Source organism: Chiloscyllium plagiosum, unplaced genomic scaffold (genome assembly GCF_037043375.1).
Source record: "Chiloscyllium plagiosum isolate Xiang-an unplaced genomic scaffold, Cpla_swu_hap1 HiC_scaffold_27, whole genome shotgun sequence".
NCBI lineage: Eukaryota > Metazoa > Chordata > Chondrichthyes > Orectolobiformes > Hemiscylliidae > Chiloscyllium > Chiloscyllium plagiosum.
Window position 1 is genome coordinate 298,442 of NW_028270165.1, and position 19,850 is coordinate 318,291.

General features: G+C 45.7%; 1 long non-coding RNA gene and 2 other non-coding genes across 3 annotated transcripts in view; all 3 read left to right on the top strand.

The window, feature by feature from the left end:
• The window catches only part of LOC148142779 (uncharacterized), a 142,091-nt gene that overhangs the window by 22,984 nt on the left and 99,257 nt on the right, over positions 1–19,850 (top strand). The window lies entirely within an intron of this gene.
• trnan-guu (transfer RNA asparagine (anticodon GUU)) lies at positions 165–238 on the top strand. Its single transcript has one exon. It is a non-coding gene; the product is annotated as a tRNA-Asn (tRNA).
• Positions 6,838–6,909, top strand: trnae-cuc (transfer RNA glutamic acid (anticodon CUC)). The gene has a single exon. It is a non-coding gene; the product is annotated as a tRNA-Glu (tRNA).

The following is a 19,850-nucleotide window of genomic DNA, read 5'->3' on the forward strand; positions in this document are numbered from 1 at the left end:
GATGAGTCTCCAGCCTGTCCCCGGTGTCTCCAGAATAAATCTCCCAGGCGTTATTATGGAAAAGTAAAACTGATAGACGCCAAATGTAATTCTAGGCGGGGTGGCTGAATTATGAATTCGCTAATAGCCTCCCCTAAGCGATGGCGCAACCCGCGTGGTCCCCTGTCTCTGTGGCGCAGTTGGTCAGCGCGTTCGGCTGTTAACCGAAAGGTTGGTGGTTCGAGTCCACTCAGGGGCGGTGTGTTCGTTGTTATTCCTTGGTTTCAAAGCTGTGTGCTTTTGATGGGGTCAGGAAAATGTTCCCCAAACGGAAATCTTCTCCACAAAGGGGTTTCTGAATTGAATTAATTTCGAACGTCAGGGACTGCGGATGCGGAGAAGCCGAGACAAAAAGAGAAACTCGGCAGGTTTGACAGTACCTGTCGGAGAAAACAGAATCCTGAAATGGTGCCTCTGATTCTCTTTCCACGGATGCTGCCTGACCTGCTGATTTCCTCCTGCAATTTCTAGTTTTGTTTTTAACTGAAAGTTCATTTCATCTTTTGGGATGAAACACCTAAATATCTGCAAACACCGTGTGCAGATATTTAACTCTTTCGAAACACTGTGAAGTGATTGGATTCAAACAAACTCTGCGATGATTCACTCTTTCTCAGCTCCAAAGGCACACAGACCTGGGAAGTGAAGTTGTCAGTGTGGTTCTGTATTCGTGGGCCGACTGGTTAATGCGATGGACTTGAAATCCATTGCGATTTCCCCACGCAGGTGTGAACCCTGCCGAGTACAAAATGAGAAATGTCGTCGAAAAGAAAGGGAGCTTGCTCCCCGGTTTCTTCTTTCAGATTCAAATCAGTGGAGGGGGAAAAATATTTCACTCACATTGGGGCTGGTCGGGAATCTGCAACCCACTGCCTGTTCGGGTGGAACAAGCAGATACCCGCAGAGCTTCGTTTGAAGCTGTGAGCCAAGTGTTTGGAAATGAGACTAGAACAGTGAGGGGCATGAAATCGTGATCGAAATGAAGCAGGCACCTGAGGACAAGGGTGTTTCCTTTGCCAGTGAAAGATACTGCTTCACAAAGTTGGGCCTGTGGAAGGGAGGCAGTGACGGTGATTATCTTTGGTTGTTCACCTTGTGAAGGTTCCCAATGCTGCGCTTGTCCGTGTTAACGTCAGAAACTCTGCAGCATGGTAGCGTTAGATACGCACAGGGCCGGGGTGCAATGGATGACGCATCTGCTCCACCTACCTGTTTGAAATGCAGCTCACAGCTTCTTCACACACCCCAATTAATCTTTCTCATTGTCCTGAAGCCGGCATACGGTTTGAATTCCCGATCTGCGGGAATGGGAATCTTTTCACTGTCTTGCGTCAGTCAGTGTCCCTGAGAACATCAGAGTCAAGTCACAGCGCTGTCAGATGAGGGGAAGCTGAAATAGCCCCACACGCTGCTCACGGGCACATTTTACTTTCCCCAACTCACCGCCTCAACCACTGCAGCTCCTGGGAGTGGAAAGGAAACAATCACCAAAAGCCAGTCTTCGCTTTGTGAATCTTCAGAAAATCAGCAAACGTTCATCCCTTCGGATTTTCTATCTTGGGCTGACAGGGATAGGTTTTGTCACTCTTTTGTAGGACATTGCAAGTGGATGTTTTGCAGAAAAGCACCACAATGCAATCTGATTAATCAGGACCTGGATGTTTTCGGTCTTTGAATGTAAGTGTTGTGCTCAACAACTTTGTTGTTCACAGTTTATATTACTTATCTTCCCAGTCCCCTGTATCACTTATCGAAAATGTTTAATTTGCGTCTTGTAATCCTTTCACTGTCTGCTAATGAGGATCGCGTTTCCGTGTTTTACCTAAATTATCTTGACCTTGCATACCTCAAGCCTCAAGCTCATTTCACGAGAAACCTTCTCCAGTTCAAAAGCCAACTGTTAATGATGGCTCTGTTTCTTGTCACGTATCCAATTTCAGATCGATGTTGTTAATTCCCCTTTTATTCCTTCAGATCCAGGTTTCGCTCTCAGGGCTAGAACAGAACTGTCGCCAAATACATTTACCAATCTACGTTCATCCTACCGATTGTATTAGCATCATCAACACTTCTCATCATAATAACTCGAGAGACTTTCATCACAATTTTCTGTGAACAGTTCCACATTAGCTTTGCTGAATGAACCCCAAATTTCTTGAAGTGGCTCCTTATTTTCGGCCCTGATTATTAATCTCTCTATGCATGGGAATGGATCCTTCCCACCCGTTCTATCACTCATCAATGTGTGTAGTTCAGTTCGATCTCCCATCAGCCTCCTCTGTCCTGATCAAATCCAGGGGAACAGAATACGTTGGGACTATGGCGCGGACAGGAAAAGCCTAATACTCACCTTTTCTGTTAGAACCATTCCATGAGAAATTTTAGACCACAACTTTGGGCGTGTAGTTGTGGCCGAACACTTAAGGTGCTGGCGTAGAGATTCTTTGGGGCTCCCCCGCTCAGGGTGGTAACCTGCTGACTATGCTTTCTTCACTGGCGATTTTAAATGACTTCCTGTTGGCTGCATTATCGCTCAAACTTCACAAAACCCGTCTCGATCAAATCACGTTTTCTCATGTCTGGGAATTGATTGCCATGCAGGAACCTCGGGTTCTGAACAAACAACGTACCAGCCTCACAACGTCAGCTCTGTTTACCTTTCCACAGATGCTGCTCGTCCTGTTGGCTTTCTGCAGTATTCTCTGTGTTTAATCGGCACAAGTGCTGCTTTTCATTCAAGAACTTCAATCCCTGTCCTCTGGTAACTGACTCTGGTCAGTGGCAATTGATTCTTCTGATCATTAATCTGCCCATTCCCACCGCTTCTTCTCCCATCATTACCAACAGCCCCAGGAAATCTCCAGATAACCTTCTTTGCTCCAAAGCAAACATTCCCAACCTTGGGAATGTCTCTCCAAAATGGAAATTCCTCATCTCTGGAAATGAATCATGGCGTACAATTGGGAAGAGGTTTTGGCAAAATATTGTCAGTTACGAAATGGAAAAATGTTCATGAAGCAAAACAGAAATCCCAGTCTCCAGCTTTGTGAATCTTTAGAAACTCTTTGGGAAGCGTATTTAGAGGAGAATGAAAGATGAACTGTCCGACTGAGTAGAGACAGTCCAGACACCGTCCCCTTGTTGAAGAGGCCGGGAGATTAACTCTGATGTTCTCGGGACATGAATTGATCTGAGACATTGAAAGAATTGTCGTTCCTGCACATCAGGAATTCAAACCCCTTCTCGCCTCCGAGCCAATGAGAGAACTCGGGAACAGGCAAAACACTGAAAGGCTCGAAGGGCGACGGCCCCGGAGTAAGAAAGCTCGTTCCTCCTGACATGGATGTGTCTCCAGCCTGTCCCCGGTGTCTCCACAATAAATCTCCCAGGCTTTATTATGGAAAAGTAAAACTGATAGACGACAACTGGAATTCGAGGCCGGGAGGCTGACTTATGAATTCACTAATAGCCTCCCCTAAGTGATAGCGCAACCCATGTCATCGCCTGTCTCTGTGGCGCAATTGGTCAGCGCGTTCGGCTGTTATCCGAAAGGTTGGTGGTTTGAGCCCACCCAGAGGCGATGACCGTCTGGTTGCCTGTCTCTTTAGCACGCCACCCTGTTCCCTGGCCAACATCTCTGTCTCAGGCATGCAGCAGTGTTCCAGCAAAGCTCCGCTCCAGATGGAAGACCAGCGCCTCATTTTCCGTTTGGAATCCTCCAGTCTTCAAGATCGAGTTCAATATTATTTGGATCCGAACTCCCGCATGCCCTTGATCCCTACCACACCCACACGAGGCCGTGTTATCACATCGTCTGCTGTTACACACGACTTATTGTTAGCCAGAAATAGTCTCCATGAACAGTTAGTCACCCTCCGACACAGATCGTTATTCTCTCCTTTGTCCCTCCAATGTTCTCCCTCTGAACTAGTGGCAAAGAGAACAATGTGGATTAATATCCCTGAGCCAGCTCTTTGTCCCATCTCCAGGAACCGGGTTCTCTCCACTGGCGGATAATTAAACCACTTTGTTGTTGCGTTGACGTGAGGAGATTGTATAAATATAAACTTTTCTAAATCCCCACCTTCCGTTGAATGAACTGTGAGTTCACTCTGAATCACAACACGTGTCACAGCGCAATTTGAGGCCCACATTAGTTCTGCTGGTTCTACACAGCAAGTAAATGAGAGTCTCTATTCGTATCATTCTCTTGCCTTCGCCCTGTAAATCTCCACATTGTTACTTTGGACATGACCACCGAATGCCCTTTTGTGTTCTTGAATCTGCCTCCTTGTCACGGTCGGACAGGGACAAGAAAGTGTTCTTCCTAATGTCACTTTTACTTTTTTTACCAAATGCCTTGAAATCTCTGACAATTTTTTGGGAAATTGAAAGGATTCTCATTCCTGCACATGAGGTTGAATTGATTTAATTTCTAACGTAAAGGACTGCGGATGCTGAGAATCAGAGACACAAAGAGGAGCTGCTGGAGAAACTCAGCAGGTTTGGCAGTACCTGTGGGAGAAAACAGAGTTCTGAAATATTGTCTCTGATTCTCTTTCCACCGATGGTGCCTGACCTGCTGAGTTGCTCCTGCAATTTCTGTTTTTGCTTTCAACTGAAAGTTTATTTCATCTTTCGTGATGAAACAACCAGACTCGCCATGTGCAGATATGTAACCCTTTCGAAACCTGTGAAGTGATTGTATTCAAACAAACCCAGCAATAACTCACTATTTCTCAGCTCCACAGGCAGAGAGACCTGGGAAATAAAGCTGTCAGTGTGGTTCTTTGTTCGTGGGTCGAGTGGTTAATACGATGGATTTGAGATCGATTGCGGTTTCCCCACGCAGGTGTGAACCTTGCCGACGACAGTTGAGAAATGTCGTCAAAAAGAAAGGAAGACTGTTCCCCGGTTTCTTCTTTAAGATTCACATCAGTGGAGGGGTTGGAAATCTGCAACCCATTGCCTGTCAGGGTGGAACAAGCAGATACCCACAGAGCTACTTTTGAGGCTATGAGCCAAGTGTTTGGAAATGAGACGAGAACAGTGAGGGGCGTGAAGTCGTGATCGAAATGAAGCAGGCACCTGAGGACGAATGTGTTTTATTTGCCAGTGAAAGATACTGCTTCACCAAGTTGGGACAATGGAAGGTAAGCAGTGACGGTGATTATCTTTGGCTGTTCCTCTTGTGAATGTTCCCATTGCTGCGCATGTCTGTGTTAACGTCAGAACTCAGCAGCATGGTGGCGTCAGGTACGCACAGGGCCGGGGTGCAATGGATGAGGCATCTGACTCCACCTACCTCTTTGAAATGCAGCTCACAGCTTCTTCACGCACTCCAATTAATCTTTTTCATTGTCCTGAAGCCGGCATACGGTTTGTATTCCTGATCTGCAGGAACGAGACTCTTTTCACTGTCTCGCGTCAGTAAGTGTCCCTGAGAACATCAGAGTCACGTCACAGCGCTGTCAGAGGAGGGGAAGCTGAAAGAGCCCCACACGCTGCTCATGGACATATTTCACTTTCTCCAACTCACCGCCCCAACCACTGCGGCTCCTGGGAGTGGAAAGGGAACAAACACCAAAACCCAGTCTCAGCTTTGTAAATCTTCAGGAAATAAGAAATCTGTTCATCCTGTTGGATCTTGCATCCTGGCCTGACAGCGTTGATTTTAAATGGCTGTCCAGTTAGTGCCGATTCGTTTTGGCTGAAAAAAATCTTCCTTATCTCATCCCAGCATTTCTTGCCACAGAGAACTGTGCGGCAGAGTTCATGTATATATTTCCTTGTATGGTATTTTGTAAATAACATTCGTTTGCGGGTTGTTTGTATAGGGTATTCCAGGTTCATTAGCCGCTGTTTAAGTGTGTTGGTAGGTTTGTGGGCTACCATGATGCTGAGAGCGTTGAGTTGTCTGGACATCATTTCCCAGATGTCTTTTATGTAAAGTAATGTGGCTAGGGTTTCTGCACACGTTGTGTCTGCTTGTGTCAGTTTGTTGATGTGAAATCGACACACTGGGTTTATTGGGTAGGCAAAAGTGCGGATTGCAGATGCTGGAAACCAGAGTTTAGATCAGAGTGGTGCTGGAAAAGCACAGCAGGTCAGACAGCTTCCGATGAGCAGGAAAATCGACTTTTCGGGCAAAAGCCCTTCATCAGGAATGGAAGCAGAACGCCTCCAGGGCGGAGAGATAAATTGGGGGGTGGAGGTGTGCTGGGCCGAAGGTAGCAAAGAGTACAATAGGTGAATGGGGGTGGGGATGGAGGTGAAAGGTCAGAGAGGAGGGTAGAGCGGATAGGTGGGAAGGGAGATTGGCAGGTAGGACAGGTCATGAGGATAGCACTGTGCTGGAAGTTTGGAACTGAAGTAAGGTGTGGGGAGGGGAAATGAGGAAACTGGTGAAGTCTACATTAATGTTCTGGGTTTGAATTTATCCGAGGCGGAAGATGGGGCGTTCTTCCTCCAGGCATCGGGTGGGGAGGGAGCGGCGATGGAGGAGGCCCAGGACCTGCATGTCCTCGGCAGAGTGGGAGGGGGTGTTGAAATGTTGGGCCAGAGGGCGATGGAGTTGATTGTTGCGGGTGTCCTGGAAATATCCCCTCAAGCGCCGTGACTGGACTCTGCGAGGAGTCTCCAGCCTCCACAATGTAGAGGAGACCGCATCGGGAGCAATGGATACAAGAAATGACATTGTTGGATGCACAGGTGAAAGCTTGCTGACGACCGCGGCCCAGGTTCGATTTCCGGGCAGGAAAGTAATTTTTAGGAGAGCTGACAAGCGGACTCCGCATCTCCCTGGTGGTCTAGTGGTTAGGATTTGGCGCTCTCACCGCCGCGGCCCGGGTTCGATTCCCGGTCAGGGAAAGCATTTTCAGGGGTGCAGGCTACCCATTCTTCTTAAATCCGTTGTGTAATTATTTATAGTCGTTCCTGGGTGCTGCAGTGTGTCGTGGCTCGTTGAAATAGTGTCCTGATTCAGATTTGTTTGTTTGTGGAGGGATGATTGCTTCTGTAGTTCAGTACTTGGTTCGTGTGCGTTGTTTTCCTGTAGACGCTGTTTTGAATTTACCATTGACTGTTCGCTCTACTGTGACATCTAGAAATGGCACTTTGTTGTTGTTCTCCTCTTTTGTGAATTTTATGTCAGCGAGGATATTGTTGATGGTGTTGTAGGTTTCCTCTAATTTGTTTCATTTTTTGATGACAAAAGTGTCATCACTGTAGTGGACCCAAAGTTTGGGTGGATCGTTGGAAGGGCTGTTTGTTCGAGTCTCTGCATTATTGCTTCTGCTAGGAATCCTGATACTGGTGGTTTCATGGGTATTTCGTTGATTTGTTTGGAGGGCTTGTTACTGAATATGAAGTGGGTGGTAAGACACAGTTCTACGAGGTTGACAGTGCTATCTTTGCTGATGAAGTTGGTGCTGTGTTTGTGTCTCTGGTTCTTCGAGTAGTGTCTTCAGTTTTGTTTGGCCACGTTGATGTTAATGGATGTGAACAGGGCTGTTATGTCAAAGGACAGCATTATTCCATCCTCTTCTATCTTAGTGTCTTTGGTGTTCAGGAATTCTTGGATGGAGTAAATGGAGTGGCGTGAATCTTCGACTTGGTGTTTTCAGTGGAGGCCTTTGACTAGTCTGCATATTGGTGTTCCAAATGGTGAAGCTTTGGGCCTGAAGGGGGCTCCTGGTTTGAAGAGGAGAACAACAACAAAGTCCCATTCTTAGATGTCACAGTAGAGCGAACAGTCAATGGGGAACTTCAAACTAGCATCTACAGAAAAACAACACACACAAACCAAATGCTTAACCACAGAAACAATCATCCCAACACCCACAAACGTTGCTGCATCAGGACATTATTTCAACGAGCCACTACACACTGCAGCACAGAGAAACTACGAAGAGCAGAAGAGAAATACGTATATAGTGTATTTAAGGAGAACGGGTACCCAATAAACCCAGTCCGCCGATTTCTCATTGATGCTTCCAAGCTGACTTTCAAAAATTCGTTTGTCCCTCCATTCTTTCCTGTTTGTTTTTTGTGGGTTTTGAAAGCTTTCGCAATCCTCTGACTGAGTATTTGAGTTGGGAAGTTATGTTGTGGCTGTACAGGACATTGGTTAGACCAGTTTTGGAATATTGTGTGCAATTCTGGTCTCCTATCAGAAGGATACTGTGAAATTTGAAAGGGTTCTGAAGCACCAGTGGGTCCACAGAGGGGAAGAGGCCCTTCTGCTGCCCTGAGTGTGGGAAGGCCTTCAGTGATTCCTCTGCCTGCTGCCGCACCAGTTGGTCCACACCGGGGAAGGCTGTTCTCCGGCCCCAAGTGCGAGATGGCCTTCAGCAGTTCTTCCCACCTGCTGAGACACCAATGGGTCCACACTGAGGAGAGGCCGTTCTTCTGCCCCGAGTGTAGGAAGGGCTTTGCTCTTTCCTCCGACCTGCTGGCCCATTGGTGAGTCCACATGGGGGAGTGGTCGTTCAGTTGCCCTAAGTGCAGGAAGTCCTTCAGCAATTCCTCAGCCCTGCTGAGGCACCAGTCCGTCCACACCGGGGAGAAGCCGTTCTCCTGCCCCGAGTGTGGGAAGGGCTTTATCCGCTCCTCCACACTGCGGAAGCATCAGCTGGTCCACACGGGGGCGGGGGGGGGGGGGGGGGGGGGGGGGGTTGAGGCCATTCTGCTGACCTGAGTGCGGGAAGGCCTTCAGCAATTCCTCCACCTTGCTGAAACACCTGTGTGTCCTTCAGCAGCAGAAGGCCCTTCAGCTGGCCCGAGTGTGGGAAGAGGTTCATGTTTGCTTGCAACTTGTGGAAGCACCAGCGGGGGCACTGCTGCTCATTGAGCCAGGGACTGCACATTGCCAATGAAATGATCCAATTAAACCTCAGACCGCAAGACCATCGGAGCAGAAGTTAGGCCATTGGGCCCGTCGAGTCTACTCTGCCATTCGTTAGAGACAAAATTAGTGCAGATGAGATTAGCGACAGGAAACAGGCCATTTGTCCCAACAAGTCCACACAAACCCTCCGAAGAGTAACCCATCCACACCCATTTCCCTCTAACTAATGTACCTAACTCTATGGGCAATTAAGCATGGCCAATCAACATGACCTGCACATCTTTAGTTTATGTAAGAAGACAGGATCACCCAGAGAAAACCCATGCAGACACTGGGAGATTGTGCAAACTCCTCACAGACAGCCATCCAAGGCTGGAATCAAACCTGGGTCCCGTGCGCTGTGAGGCTGCAGTGGTAACCACTGAGCCACTACATATTGCAAACCGAAGTTGCAAGCAGGAGGTTGGGAGAATACAGCCTCAGAATGTGGAGTAGTCAGCGTTTTGGGTATTAACCCTTCTTCAGGACTGAAACGTTAACTTCTCCATGAGAAACGATTTATGGGAATGATGCTGGGGGTTGTAGGGTTTGAGCTCCAGGGAGAGGCTGAATAGGCTGGAGCTGTTTTACCTGGAGCATCGGAGGCAGAGGAGTGACCTAATAGAGGTTACAAAATCATGAGGGGCATGGACAGGGTAATAGACAAGGTCTTTTCTCAGGGGTGGGGGAGTCCAGAACTAGAGGGCATAGGTTTAGGGTGAGAGGCGAAATATATTAAAGGGACAACGTCTTCATGCAGGGGGTGGTACATATATGAAATGAACTGCCAGAATATATGGGTCAGGTGCTGTCAAATGGGACTGCATTAATTTAGGATATCAGGTCAGCATGGACAAGTTGGACCGAAGGGTCTGTTTCCATGCTGTACGTGTCTTTGACTACTGGTCCTCATGTAATTTTAAAATAGGGTCCAAGTAACTTTGAATAGTTCAATCTTATTGAGCTCACTTCCTGAAAAGTTTCAAATGAATCCCTCCGAGCGATACTGTTTAAAAATGCTGAGTTGGACAAAGTATCCCATCAAGTTCAACACAAACCCAGAGTTGAAGAAGTCAGAACACCAAGGGGACCAAAACTGATCACAATATTCCAGCCTCATCAACGTCCTGTATAACTACAACATAACTTGCCAACATCTATACTCAATTCCCTAATTGATGAAGGCCAGTGTGCTGAAACCATTCTTCACTGCCTTGTGTACCGATGTTGTCAGAGATATAGGACCTACTTTAAACTGATCCACAATCCAGCTACTGGGAGCCCAGAAGCAGAGTAGTGCTGCGTGAGTGTGCTGGGCACATAACCCAGAGGTCGATGGGTAAAAACCATGTGATGCTATTGCCCAATGTCTCCGTAAGCTGCTTTCATTTACAATGGTGCTCTGTTCTGTATGTTGCCTTTGCATCTGCTTCCCAAAGCTTCTTCAGTGGAGGAGTGGCAGCTGGAGCCCAGGAGTTCAACGACCCCCCGGAGCTTGAGGAAGGTCCAAGCTCCAAGAAGCGGGGGGTAAGGCTGGAGGCTGGATTTGCTCAAGGCTTGTATTTTTAACTCATTTAAATGGTACCTACTGTATGGGGCTATGGTTTACATTAAAACCGGAGGATCATATCAGAGTGTTTATATTTAGCAGTGGTAGTTGGTAAAATACACTCCCTGGAGGAGCACCTTCTATGATGCTGCATTTCTTGCTTTATGCCCTTCCCCCATTTCTTATCTCCCAGCTTGGTTTTATGTTTTTTTGGTTAAATTTAATTTCATATTAATCAGACTGGGTATTGACTGTGTGCTATTAATTTGCTTCTTCGAATATTGAAAGTCAAAATTAATGGTGTAATTTCATTTCTGATGTCAGAGTTTGACATTGAATGTGCAGATGTGAATACCAGTAAGTTGTGAAAATACATCAAGAACTTGTGGTTTTTAACAAAAAGAGCAGTTCACTGATATTCATGGCATTGTCTTATTTGGGAGTGATGATTCAAATCTGACCAGCAAACCGTTTCATGCAGTCACCCAATTTAGTTAAAATTTTCATTAATTTAATTAAAGAAAAGAACTCTGGCAGGCTAAGATTTATGCAATCTATTTATAAGATTATGTCCATTGCTTGCAATATGGTCTCATCCACATTGGGGAAACTGGACGCCAACTCGCGGAACGTTTCAGGGAACAGCTCTGGGACACTAAAACTAAACGACCGACGCCCTGTGGCTGAACGCTTTAACTCGCTCTCCCATTCCGCCAAGGACATGCAAGTCCTGGGCTGCCTCCACTGCCAAACTCTTGCTACCCGACGCTTGTAAGAAAAACACCTCACCTTCTGACTTGGGACCCTCCAACCACATGGTATCAATGTAGATTTCATCAGTTTCCTCATTTCCTCTCCCCCACCTTGTCCCAGATCCAACCTTCCAATTCGACGCCAACCTCTTGACCTGTCATACCTGTCCACCTTGCTTCTCACCTATTTGCTCCACCCTCATCTCTGACCTATGACCATCAATCCCTACCTCCATCTACCTATTGCATTCCCAGCTGCCATTCATCCAGCCCCACTTCCTTCCCATTTACCTCTCAGCGCCCTTGGGCCACCCTTTATTCCTGATGAAGAGCTTATGCTCTAAACCAAGACTGTTATGAAACAACATTCTCAACAAATAGGAAATAGCTCCCAAGTCAGATTTCATTCCCTCTTCTGTTTCCCAGTTCTTTCAGAAATAAGAAATATCTTTTTCTTCCACTAGAAAGTGATCTTCCACTTTGCGCTGTCTGAAGTGTTATGCCACATTATTACTTCAGCCACCTTTTAAGAATCGTTTCAACCTGTTTTTCTAACAATTGTGGAGGTGACCAAAAGCAAACATTTCACTCCTCCTCAATGCCCCATTTCTCCTCCTATGAGCCACTTTGTCACGTTGTCTATGTTACAAGCAGCCGAGTGCACTTGGTTTCTGAATTGACATTTGGCCATTGAAGTGATCAGAATTAATATATATCGATGGCTAGCTGTGTTTGCACTAACTGTAATTATCCACCAATACGATGTCGTTTGTTCCACCAAAACTGGAAACAATGATTTGTGATTATATTGCAGTCGGATGTAGAAAATCATCCCAGCGATCTTCACGTTATTATAGTTTACTGTGGCCATACAGCATTGCGAGGCAGTTTGATGTGACTATAACTTGGATGGAAAGAATGTAGATTGATGAGAAGGCAAAATGGCAGAGTCTCTGGCCACAATCGATCTGTCTGGCTTGATTATATGAGTGGCGGCTGTTCAAGAGCAACTTCCACTCCATCACTTCAACCAGCAAGAGGAGATAAGTGTGAACACAACATTCCAACTGTGACATATACGCATTGCTTCGATGTTATTGATCAAAATCCCGGAACTCGCTCCTGAACCTTTATTATAGACCACATCATATGTGTGAAGTAATTTAAGAGGTAGCTCACCACCACTTTTTCAAGAACAGTTTGGGAAGACTTGCTGGCAGAGCCAATGATATGCACATGATATTGGAAACAGTCTAATCGTATGGATAGATGATTGGCTAACCAATGATACAGGAGGGATAAGGGGCATGCTCAGGATCGCAACTTACAACTAGCAACGTTCCACAGGGATCAGTGCTGGGGCACAAAATTATTTACTATATTTATATGAATTACTTGGATAAGTAAAGTGAATGTACTATTGCCAAGACTGCAGTCGATACAGTTGATTGGAATGCCGGTGGTAAGGATGACATGAACTCTTCATCCAAGTTCAGTGAGTAATCGGGAAGGCAAAAGGGAGATTGGCCTTTAAATGGAGTACAAAAGTAGGGAGGTTATAGTGAACCTCCGCCTGGAGGTTTTGATTGAAAGTGCAGTGAAGATTCAACCAGCTGACAGTGGATCTGAATCACATGTAGATCAGATCAGGTTTGGACAGCAGGAAACGAGATAAGTTTTTACAACAAACCACAACGATTTCATCATTTGACTCTTAATTCCAGATTTATATTGAATTCAGATTCCACCATCTGCCGTGGTAGGTTTTGAACCCAAGTCCCGTGAACATTACCTGGGTGAATAGTCTGGTGACAATAAAGTGGCCATCGCCTCCCCTGAACACATTGGCATATTGTGTTCAGAGGTAACAAAGGAGCAAGAGGTTTCAGCAGCTGCTAAGTTGTTGATATTACACAAGGGAACATCAGCACTCTCAGTAATGGCACATACTGAAGCCAGGGCCCTGTATCAGAGGTAAGGGCTCGGGATCCACAAGAAATAGGAACAGCAATACGCCATTCAGCCTCTTGAGCCTGCTCCTCCATTCAGTAGGATCGTGGCTGATCTGGCATTCCCCACATCCACTTTCCTGCCCTTTTCCTGTAACTGTTCATCCCCCGACTGAGCACGAATCTATCGATCCTAGTTTTAAATGTGACAAGAAGGATGTCAACAGAGTTACTGGGGTTGGGGGAGGGGCGGCGGGTGCTCAGGTCGAACTTGGGGACTAAAACAATGGCTTCACACTTCACAATATTTAACTAAGGGAATGTTTATGGTTATCCAATGCTGGAAATTGGGCAGGCATTCAGATGAAATTATTGGTAAATTATGAATGACAGAGGAGTCGGGAGAGAAGTGGTGTTCAGGCACAGTTGGATATCATCAGTATAGATGCCAACACCAGCAGCTACGGTTAAATAAACAAGAACGGAAGACACTAAAAGCAGACCCTCCCAGAGGATACAGCGATGTTGGAGAGGGTCAGTACTGTCATTAACTCTGATCAAGGCTGTCCGCAGGTCGACGAGGGAATGTTCATCCCTGTCACCGTTACAAAGGATGTCAAATATGACCTTGATAAGAACTGTTTCAGGGGTAGAAACCAGACTCGAGGGCTTTAAACACAGAATTCTGGAAAAGCTGGGAATGGCTTATTCAACAATGTTACATCCAAACCAACACTTCCATTGGTGCGATAATTATAGAAGTGTTTTGGTTTTTATTTAGATGATTCTCAGCAATACTGAGTAAGAAGCAACAAAATTAACACAAGAAATATTGCAATTGCTACAATATGCCTGCTCCCAATAGGAGACCACCTGGTGTTCACTTAACTGTCTGCAAGGCGCAATATTGGAAAGGAATTACCCAATTCACAGCTATAAGAGGGGAGACACAGACTGCTTGATACAAAGGGCGGGAGTAGGCCACTCGGCCCTACGAGCCTGCTGCAACATTCAATAAGATCATGGCTGATCTGAATACAACCTCAGCTCTACATTCCTCCACATCCCCGACAATCTGTCACCCACTTGGTTAGCAAGAACCTGTCTACCTCTGCCTTAAAGATTTTGAATTCACTGCCTTTTGAGGAAGACACACAACCATCAGAAAGAAAAAAAATCATCCTCATTTTTGTCTTCTACTTTTAAAATATGACGTTCTATTTTCAGATATTAAGATAGGGATACAAGCTGCATTCAAATAATACCTGTGGTACAGTTAACTATCTCAAAGTGCTTCACGTGAACATAATGAGAATTCCTTTAAAAATCACAAGAGTGGAGCACAGATTAGGACAGGTGGCCAAAGACTTGGTCAAAGGGGCAGGTTTAGGGCAATCTTTTAAACAGGTTCAATTTCCCAAACATCTGAGGACTAAGACATAAAGAGCAAACACAAAATAGCAAAAGATGGGAAACAACAGTGTGGACATAATGTCACAGGATGAGTAATCCAGGGAACATGAGTTCAAATCCCACCACAGCAAGAGGTGAGATGTGAATAATTCAAATAATAAATGGGAAACACAAAATTAGTCTCAGTATGGTATCGATGGCACTGACGTCAATTGTCATAAAAGCCCATGTTCACCAATGTCCTTTCAGGAGGGAAACTGCCATGCTTACCTGGTCTGGCTTACATGTGACTCCAGACCCACAGCAATGTGGTTGACTCTTAAATTGCCCTCTGAATTGGCATAAGCAAGACACCTTGCACTTAAGGATGGATAACAAACATCAACCTTGTTAAAGTGTCAGAACAGAAATTGCTGGAGAAACTCAGCCAGTCTGGCAACACCGGTGGAGAGAGAGAGAGAAAGAAACAGAGTCAATATCCTGGCCTGCGTCCAGAACAGTTGTGAAGAAGGGTCACAGCACTTGAAATGCTAACTCTGCTTCTCTCTCCACTTTTGATTCCAGTCCTATTGAGTTTCTCCAGCAATTGGTGCATTTTTGTGTTTCAGATCTCCAGCATCTGCAGTTCTTTATTACACTGACTTAGGGAAGCTCAAATCCGATAAAAGAATAAAGCAGAAGGGCTGGAATTACTCAGCAAGTCTGGCAGCAGCTATGGAGATAAAAACAGTTAGTTCTTCGGGTTATTGAATGATCTTACATCGGGGACAAACTTTTGGCAAGCTGCAAGAGTAAAAGGCACTGGTGTAACTTCAACATCTGGGAGAACTCTCTCAGCCATGGGGGTCAGACTGACTCAGCATTCTGGTCCTGCTCATTACCTGTTAACTTCTCCATTTGTTGTTCTTGTTATATTTCTACATGGTTGACACATTCCTATATTTTAAAATGATATTCCAAACTGACAGGAATTTTCCATGTAAGTAATCATACATTAGAGGGTTTGGAACGTGAATGTAACTTTTAAACAAAAAGTATTTATTCATGCATGGTGTGTGGGCATCGCTGGCAATGCTTGCATTTATACCATCCTTAACCGCCCTGTGGTTGGTTGGAAACGTGAATGAAGGTGTCTGAGAGTGTCTTGATTAGCACAGCAATCTCAAAGATGGATGTGCTCAGGTAGAAGTACCCTCCACTCCCACAGCAAGTCTGCATTCACTTCAATTACAGATGCCATCTCACACTCGCAGGAAAAGGACAGCATGGGATTACAATCAGAATAAAGCTTCCTCTACTCTTAAATTGAAAATGAAGCTACCTCAACACTGTCCCCAACAAACACTGCCAGGACAGAAACAGCATTGGGTTAGATACAGAGTAAAACTCCCTCTACACTTCCCCATTCATTCAGTCCCTGGACAATGACAGCAAAGGGTTAAATAAACAGTACAGCTTCTTCCATTATGACTGACACTTAGTACGTTCTACACCAATCCTCAAGGAAAATTCAGAACTGAGCCTATTATCTGGTACTGAATTCACACACCCTAATGGGAATGACAGCAACAGAAAATCAGGTAAAACACACACAATGTACAACAAAACGAGATCTAAGATATTTAAATGAGAGGAGATATGATCCCTTCAATGATCTGAATGTGAACTGAACAACTTTCTCACTTGAACAATATTCTCTGGGAATGCAATGTCCACCTCACTGCTGTCTATTCAATTCCTCTGCTCTCGTTCAGGGCTGAGTTGCGGCTGACCACATGGTGGCGTTGGCGTCAAGAGGTTAGACAATTAAGGTCAACTTGGATTGAGGGCATCCTGTGTCATGCCAGTGAGGTCGAGGGTCGCTGATTTACTCAACTTATAATCGGGGACAAGGGGATGTCAGGCTGGGCTTGTATCAATTTGCGTTTAGAAGAAACAGATGATCTGATGAAGCTGTATAACATCTGGAGAGGACTTAATGTAAATGTAATGTCCACTCAATTCTAGCCAGAGACTAGCCTCTCATTTAAGATAGGAGAGTTTTGTTTTTCTCTCAAGTGTTCCCAAGTCTTTGAAATTCACTTCTTTAGAGAGCAGCATGTGGTGGTGGCACGGTGGTTAGCACTGCTGCCTCACGGCATCAGTGATCTGAGTTTGAACCCACCCTCGGGCCGACTCTTTGTGAGGAGTTTGCACATTCTCCCCTTGTGTCTGCGTTGGTTTCATCTGGTGCTCTGGCCTCCTACCACAGTCCAAAGGATGTGCAGGTGAGTGTAGATTGACCATGGGAGATGCAGGGTTACAGAGATAGAGTAACGAACTGGGTCTGGGTGGGACGGTCAGTCAATGTTGACTCGATGGGTTGAATGGCCTACTTGCACGCAATTGACCTATATCAATCAATAGTATACTCTTGCTTTATGGTTACCGACATCAAATTACATTCGTGGTTTTGGTTATTTCATCTCTTACATCATCATATTCAACCAACTGCAGCATCTCGAAACTTGCTTAATTACAATATTCAATATCAGCAGAGTACTTTTTCTTTTTGTCACGACCATTATCTTGAAATCTGACGTGTGACCTCTTCATTGCTGTCAAAGTTCCTTATTTGTCCCGACATTGTCATGGTTTTACTTTGTCGAATGACTTCCTGGCTTTTGCATTTAAGACCCTATATTCTGCCCTCGTCAACACTTTCCCTTCCAATTCTGTACTAAAGATTTCATGAAAAACCTCAGAGTGTGGTGAAACTGTGGAACTCACTCCCATAGTGAATAGTTGGGGTGAAAGACATTACAACTAAGGGTAAGCAACCAAATACAAATGAATGTCACTCTCACCAGATTCACAACACAGTGAAATTAAAACATGCAATGTCCCTCAATTTCTCAACTGTTCCTAACCAGACTTGATGAAGAACAGATCTTGCACATCAACATTATAATTTAAATAAAAACCAACAATTATAAATACGGCAACTTTTCTAGGCCAAAGTTAAGTAGATAATCTAATTAATAGCAATGAATTAAACCCTTTGATCAAGTCCCCCATCATCTCAGAAATAGAAATTTCAGCGGCAAATTAAGAAAGAATTTTTTTTAAAAACTTACCAATTCAAACAAACAGTTTCCAACAATGTATTGCCAAGCCTTTGTGCAATACTTGGACTATGAGTTTTTCACAGACACGTAACTGTAAATCCAATTTAAAAGTCACTGCTGAATGTGACGAGACACCCCAAAGTATTCAGTCATTTCTTACAGGCTGGGACTCATTCCCAGAAAGAGCCAACAATTCTTTAACTGGACAGTAGAATCTCGAGAGAACAGCTCCTGGGCTCAACAAGCAGCAACGCCCAATGGAGGCAAAGTTGGCGGCGGGGCAGGGCGGGGCAAGGGCATAAAACAAAAAAGCCCACTGACTCTCCCACTGCACAAACACACTGTCAGAATGCACAGGGGCTCAGTCCTGGGAGTGACCCACAGCAGTTTCATCAAGAGGGCCACACTTGATGAACAGATCTTGCACACCAGAATTATAATTTAAACAAGAACAAACAATTATGAATACCGCAAATTTACTAGGGCAAAGTTAAACAAGATAATCCAGTTAATAGCGATGATTTAAGCCTTATGATCAAGTCCTCCACCATCCCATAGACACAAAATTAAGGGGTAAATTAAGGAAGAGAATTTTTAACATTATCAATTGAAGCAATCAATTCCCAACAATGGATTGCCAAGCCGTTGGGCAATTCTTCGATGATGAGTTGTTCACAGGCACATAACCGTAAATTTAATTTCAAAGTCACTGCTGAATGTGAATGGACACCCTGAAGTATTCAGCTATTTCTTACAGACTGGGGCTCGTTCCCAGACAGAGCCAATAATTCTTTAACTGGACAGAAAACACTAGAGAGAACAGCTCCTGGTCTCAACGAGCAGCAGTGCCCACTGGAAGCAAAGTTGCGGGGGTGGGGAGCACGACGGCATAAAACAAAAAAATCCGACCGACTCTCCCGCTATAAGCACTGTCAGAATGGGCAGGGGTTCAGTCCTGGCAGTGACCCACAGCAGTTTCACCAGCAGAATCAGATTGTTGGGAGCACTGGTGTGCCCGCTGGTGCTTCTGCAAGGTGCAGAATGATGAGACCCTCCGCCTGCACTCGGGGCAGGTGAACGGCCTCTCCCCGGTATGGTCCCCGCCTGTGCCTCAGCAGGTGGGAGGAATTGCTGAAGGCCTGCCCGCACTCTGGGCAGGGGAAGGGCCTCTCCCCGGTATGGACCCGAAGGTGGGATGCCTGGTTAAAGCCCTTCCCGCACTTGAGGCAGGAGAACGGGCTCTCCCCGGTGTGGACCCGCAGGTGCCTCAGCAGGGCAGAGGTATCGTTGAAGGCCTTCCCGCACTTGGAGCAGCTGAAGGGCTTCTCCAATATGTGGACCCGGCAGTGGGTCAGCAGGACGGAGGAATAGCTGAAGGCCTTCCCGCATTCGGGGCAGGAGAATGGCCTCTCGCTTGTGTGACCCGCTGGTACCTCTGCAGGACAGAGGAAATGCTGAAGGTCTTCCCGCACTCAGGGCAGCTGAAGGGTCTCTCCCTAATGTGGACCCGCTGATGGCTCATCTGGCGGGTGGAATTGCTGAAGCCCTTTCAGCACTCAGAGCAGGAGAACAGTCTCTCCCCGGTGTGACTGCGCCCATGAGTCTCCAGGTCAGATGGGAAACGGAAGCCTTTGCCACAGTCGCCACACTTCCACGGTTTCTCCACGGGACGGGATTCCTTAGGTTTCTCCATGACCGAAGCTTCACCTGCACACATACGCGTGTACAGTACCTCTCTGCCGTGAATTCCTCTTCCCAGTCTGCATAACATTTTCTGGCTCCACAATCAAAGTGCTGCAACAGTAGGGTCTCTCTTCCAGTCTCACTGATGTTGAAAACGTACTGAAACAGGAACTAAAACGCTTGGTTCCTTCTCACAGAATCATGGTCGAAAATTGTTATAGTCCCGATGGATTCAGTGACTGTCAGACATTGACGTGAAATTGAGGACAGCAAATGCTGGAGAGTCAGAGTCAAAGTGCAATGCTGGAAAATCACAACAGATCAGGCAGCATCTGAGGAGCAGTCGAGTCAATGTTTCAGGCAAAGCCCTTCAGCTATTGATATTGAAACTTCCGTCTTCATATCTTCAAATAATCTGTAAAAAGAGATTACAAAAATCATCACTGTCAGTCCAGGTTAGAAATTCCAAAC